Genomic DNA, 5,519 nt, shown 5'->3' on the forward strand with positions numbered 1-5,519 from the left:
TCCACAGCAATTAAGATTCTCAAAATAAAATGAGGCCTGGGGCCAATGTCCAAATTAAGTGTACAGCTATAATGTCACACTTAAGATTGTTGAATGATTTGAGGCAGTGCCAACTAGACTCTCTCAGTAGACAAAAGAGCATTGTTCTACTGTTGCCTGACTTATGACCCAAAATAGAAAGAGACCTGTCTCAAAACTAATGGTAAATGTGACTTTTGCTCCATTGAGTAGACCCATATCAGAGTCATAGGAAATCCACAAAATTTTAAAGAGAGTGTTGCTGGCAAAAGCATTGTCAGCTGAGACTAAAAGGAACAAAGACAGTTCAAAATGAATCAACAACCTCTGGGCTCCCATCTCTCTATAGGTAGGAGGCAGACTGAGAAAGCTATTTGGCTGCAAAATGGGCCATTTCTGATGGAAAAGGGCTGAGCCAAGAGTCTTCCAGAAAAATGGATTGGATAGTTCGATACCCAGGGAGCAGAGATGGACCCTAATCAAGAAACCTTCCCTAGTTCTGGTTTAGGGGGACCTGGTAACATATGCCCAGCTGTATTTCAGAATTGCCATGGAATAGTGACTACTACGTACCTCCCAACCTTCCCTCTTGAATGGGAGTATCTACTGTGGTTATCCTGCCTTATTAATATATTTTGGGTGTGTAGGGGGTGGAAAACTTGCTTTTTTGCTGTGCAGGTGTCCATATTGACAGGAGCTGCACCTGAGGATACATACCCAGGGAGCCTCATTTGGACCTGACACAGGTGATTAGATCTTAGACTTTGAGCGTGACGCCATTCTTGAATGAGACATGTGGGGTTCCTGGGCTGGGGGTGAGCATATTTTGCATGCGAGAGGAAAATAAATAATTGTGGTCAGATGGAAGATGATGGTAGCTTGAAAAAAAAAGTGGGTATAATATTTTACTGGCTTTCTCATCAAAAAGTGGAGTTTATTGTTCTTCTCTTGAATGTGGACTGGCCTTCTGACTTGCTTTGACCTATGGAATGCAGCAGAAGTGATGTCGTATGGCTTCCTAGCCCAGGACTTGGGAAGTTTACAGCTTTAGCTCTCATCCTTGGGAATGCTGCCTTATGTGAAAAGCACAAGTTGGCCTGCTGAAGACATGTAGCTCAGCCAAGACATAAATATGGATGTTTTATCCCATTGACCCTAGTTGAGCTGCCAGATAACTGCAGCCACAGTAGTGACCCCAGCAGAAAAGGTGATTGGTTTAGCCAACCAAATTGCTGATCTACAGAATCATGAATTACAACAGCAAAATAGCTGTTTTAAAGTCTCTACATTGAGACTTCGCTGGTGGCACAGCAGTTAAGAATCCACCTCCAATGCAGAAGACACAGGTTCAAGCCCTGGTCTGGGAAGATCCTACATGCTACAGAGCAGTTAAGTCCGTGCGCCACAACTACTGAAGCCCGCATGCCTACAGCCTGTGCTCCACAACAAGAGAAGCCACCGCAATGAGAAGCCCGCGCACCGCAACGAAAAATAGCCCCCGCTCGCCGCAACTAGAGAAAGCCCACGCACAGCAACGAAGACCCAATGTAGCCAAAAAAAAAAAAAAAAAAAAAAGAAAAAGAAAAAAGATAAAATAGAGGATCTCAGATTAAAATAGGACATTTTGAGAGGGAGAAATTAGTATTTTTCTGCAAAATCTAGAACTTTCCAGTTTATACATCCCAGTGTCTTCAGGGGAGAACTTGGTTTTACCTTGTCAAATATTCTCTCTGTGACAGCTCTGATCACGTTTCAATAACCTCATTTCTCTGTTTTATATAAATCCTGTTTTTAATCTTGATTATATGATTAGCAGCCTTTGTACATGTTGATGTTACAGGACAGGGAAATGTCACGTTCTAGGACTTGCAGGAGTCCTTAGGACAGAATGCCAAGTGAGGGTTCTTGGCTTCACACAGGAAACAATTCAAGAGTGAGCCAGAGTAAAGGGAAAGCAGGTATACTGAGAGAGATACACGTTCCATAGACAGAATGTGACCATCTCAGATAGTGAGAGTAGCCCCAGGGCATGGGGTAGTTGGTTTTTATGGACTGAGTAATTTCACAGGCTACCAAATGGGAGGAATATCCTTGCTATTTCAGGGAAGGGTGGGGATTTCCCAGGAATTGGGTCACTGCCCACTTTTTGGCAGTCAGCAAGCAGCAGAACCAGACTTAGAACCTGTGACTTCAAATCCAATAGCCTTCTCTCAGTCCTACAGCTATAATGTCCATTAGGTTGCTTTCTTGTGCCCCGTTAATTATGTTAAATTCAAAATCTTCAGTCTGTTATTAAAGCTTCTCCATAATCTGGGTTAACCCGTACCTTCCAGCCTCATCTCCTAAAGCTACCCTAGTGGAGAGTATGGTTGGCTCTCCCAAATCTATTCCTCTCCATTGAGTAGCAGCAGTGCATCCTGGGAGATTATCCTTCCTTCACGGTGTGCTTGATTGTTATAAGAATAATTGAATCCTCTGACTAGAAATTGGTTCATAAACATGTGAGTATGATCCAACTCTGGCCAAGAGATGCTGAGTGTTGCTAGAGACTTCTAGGGAAGTTCTCTGTTCTTAAGAGAGCAACAGGAAGCTCTTCACTCTCTTGTTGGATGGGAATAAGGAGGTACATGGCTCCAGTGCCTGTAGGCAGCCATTTTTCTTTTCTTTTCTTTTCTTTTTTTTAACCAAATGAGAAGACAGCAATTCCTAGCACCTGCAGATAAGGGGGATAAAGCAAGAGCAGAGCAGAGCAGAGAAATGGGTCTGGAATCTCCAGTTAAAAGAACCAACAAAATTCCTTATCATCTCAACCATCTTTTGGTTGGATTTCTATTGCTTGCAGGGCTAAGCATCTAAGAGATACAACTACCCAGATGCTTGGCTTACCCAGAATGCAACAGCAAAACTATTGCAGTCACTATTTTTGTTGTTTTGGAAATTTAAAATTATTTTTATTGTGGTGTAATTTATACACAGATCTTAAGTGTTCAGTTGGATGAGTTTTGACAATTGAAACTGTGTACCCAAACCCAAAACAAAATATAGGACATTTCTCTCACCCTGGTAAGTTCCCTCACATCCCTCTCTAGTCAATCCCCCAACCCCATCCCAGGCAACTACTTTCTTTCTTTTTTTTTTTTTTTAATTTATTATTTTTGGCTGCTCTGGGTCTTAGTTGTGGCAGGCGGACTTCTTAGTTGTGGCATGCATGCAGGATCTAGTTCCCCAACCAGGGATCGAACCTGGGCCCCCTGCATTGAGAGTGCAGAGTCTTACCCACTGGACCACCAGGGAAGTCCCCCCCAGGCAACTACTTTCTGATTTCCAGCAACATGGATTTATTTGGCTTGCTTCTGAACTGCTCATAAATGAAATCATACAGTATGAATTTTTTTGTTTGGCTTCTTTAGCTCAGTATAATATTTTCTGAGATCCATCCATGTGGTTGTGTGATCAGTAGTTCACTCCTTTTAATTGCTGAATAGTATTCCATCATATGGATGTACTACAATTCATTTTTCCATCTTCTATTGATGGACATTTGGGTAGTTTCCAGTTTTAGACTGTTAAGAATAAGGCTCTCTACTGGGAAAATCTGTAGGAATGGAAATACTGGGCATTATACCCATTTTCAATTTCCACACAGAAAAACTGAATTCTAGACTATCAAGGTAGGAAACAAGTGGTACAATTACTTAGCTTAGAAACTTCGCAAGATTATCCTGAACTCATCTTGTTTTGTTTTTTTTTAAAGAAAAATTAATCATTATCAAAATATCAGAGGACATAATTAGTATGTACCCAATTTGTACTCCAGGCACCTTACATCATACGTTACTGCCTAATGTTGTTATTTACTAGCTATTTGACCTCAGATAAGTTCCTTAACCTCCCAGATCCTCAGCTTCCTCATACGTAACATAAGGATTAAAAATAGCACTTACTTCATAGGGTTTTTGTGAGAATTAAGCGAGCTAAGGTATATAAAGTACATATCACATTGCCTGACACACAAAGGTGCTCAGAAATAGTAACTATTATCATTACCATGATGTAGCATCTTACAATAACCCAAAGAATTGAGAATTCATACCCCATTTTCAGAGGCAATATGCAATTTGTCCTAGTTATAGAACCAGGATTGGGATTCAAATTTCCACCTACATTGGCACCAGAGGCCAAGCTTCTTCCACCGCACTCTTACAACAAGGTATGCTATTTTCATGGTGTATCTTATTTAACCTTTACAGCGATCCTGTTAGATGATTTATGCCAACATGAAAAGAACAAGAAGGAAATAATATAATGAATTAGGAAAAAAAAAGTTTGAAACAAAGTCTCAGAGAAACATGGAGTAAAATTTGGTTTGCTGTGTTATTTTTCCCAAATAGTGAACCAGAGATACCCAGAGTACTTTTCAAGCTTTCTAGGGCTCCATGGGAGAACTTTGCAAGTAAAGACAGGATTTAGGAGGGTGTATGTATGTGTGTGTTTTGTTTGTTTATACTTTCCTAAACATTTAACCATATATTCCACTTGTTTTTCTCTTATTTTTTCTCTTTCTTTAGTGCAATTGGTCCCCCCATTGTAATCATGGCAGGATTACAGATGGCACATTCAAAGGGGCTTATGGGAAATTTTAATAAAAGGATTATTTATAAACGTGTGGGCAGTTAAAAACCAGCAAGGCGTACTGAACATCTGTGAGGACAGAAAGAGTAGGAAGCCATTATGGTCCCTACACCAGGAAGGCAAGGGAATGGTGTGGTTACTACAATAGGGAGAATATTGCTCTGCCTGTAGGAAAGCACTGAGCAACAGCCGTTGGGGTCTTTGGTGGAGGGACTCAAGACATACATGATGACCTGGGAGGGTGGAAGGCAGGGAACTAAATAACCTGACCTCGCTGGGTCTATCCCTGATTTGTGCAGGGGATGGAGGAAGTGGGAGAGCAAACATGGTGGCTGTGTTTATCCAGGTATTTATGAACGAGGTGGGGGCGGTAGAGACACATTCTGAATGTGACTGTTGCAGTTAGACATTTTTCTCCACATCTGGACTCGGGCAGTTTTAGTAACTTGCCCAAGGTCCTAGAGCAAGTAAGTGAGGAAGAGTTGAGGGTTTATGTAGTTCGCTGGTTACTAATCCTGGCTGAATGTTAGTATCACCTGGGGAAGGGCTTAAAAATGACTGAAGTTGGGGGCTTCCCTTGTGGCAGTGGTTAAGAGTCTGCCTGTCAATGCAGGGACACAGGTTCGAGCCCTGGTCCGGGAAGATCCCACATGCTGCGGAGCAACAAAGCCCATGCACCACAACTACTGAGCCTGTGCTCTAGAGCCCGTGAGCCACAACTACTGAGCCCATGTGCCACAACTACTGAGCCTGTGAGCCACAACTACTGAGCCTGCGTGCCACAACTACTGAAGACCGCGTGCCTAGAGCCTGTGCTCCGCAATAAGAGAAGCCACTGCAAGGAGAAGCCCGCACACCACAACGAAGAG

At 42.2% G+C, this 5,519-nt stretch overlaps 1 non-coding gene across 1 annotated transcript; it reads right to left on the minus strand.

Annotated features, from left to right (window-relative positions):
• Positions 1 to 3,239: 3,239 nt before the first annotated feature.
• On the minus strand, positions 3,240 to 3,312 carry TRNAE-CUC (transfer RNA glutamic acid (anticodon CUC)). The gene has a single exon. It is a non-coding gene; the product is annotated as a tRNA-Glu (tRNA).
• Between the last annotated feature and the right edge of the window lie 2,207 nt (positions 3,313 to 5,519).

This window comes from Balaenoptera acutorostrata, chromosome 18 (genome assembly GCF_949987535.1).
Source record: "Balaenoptera acutorostrata chromosome 18, mBalAcu1.1, whole genome shotgun sequence".
Lineage (NCBI taxonomy): Eukaryota > Metazoa > Chordata > Mammalia > Artiodactyla > Balaenopteridae > Balaenoptera > Balaenoptera acutorostrata.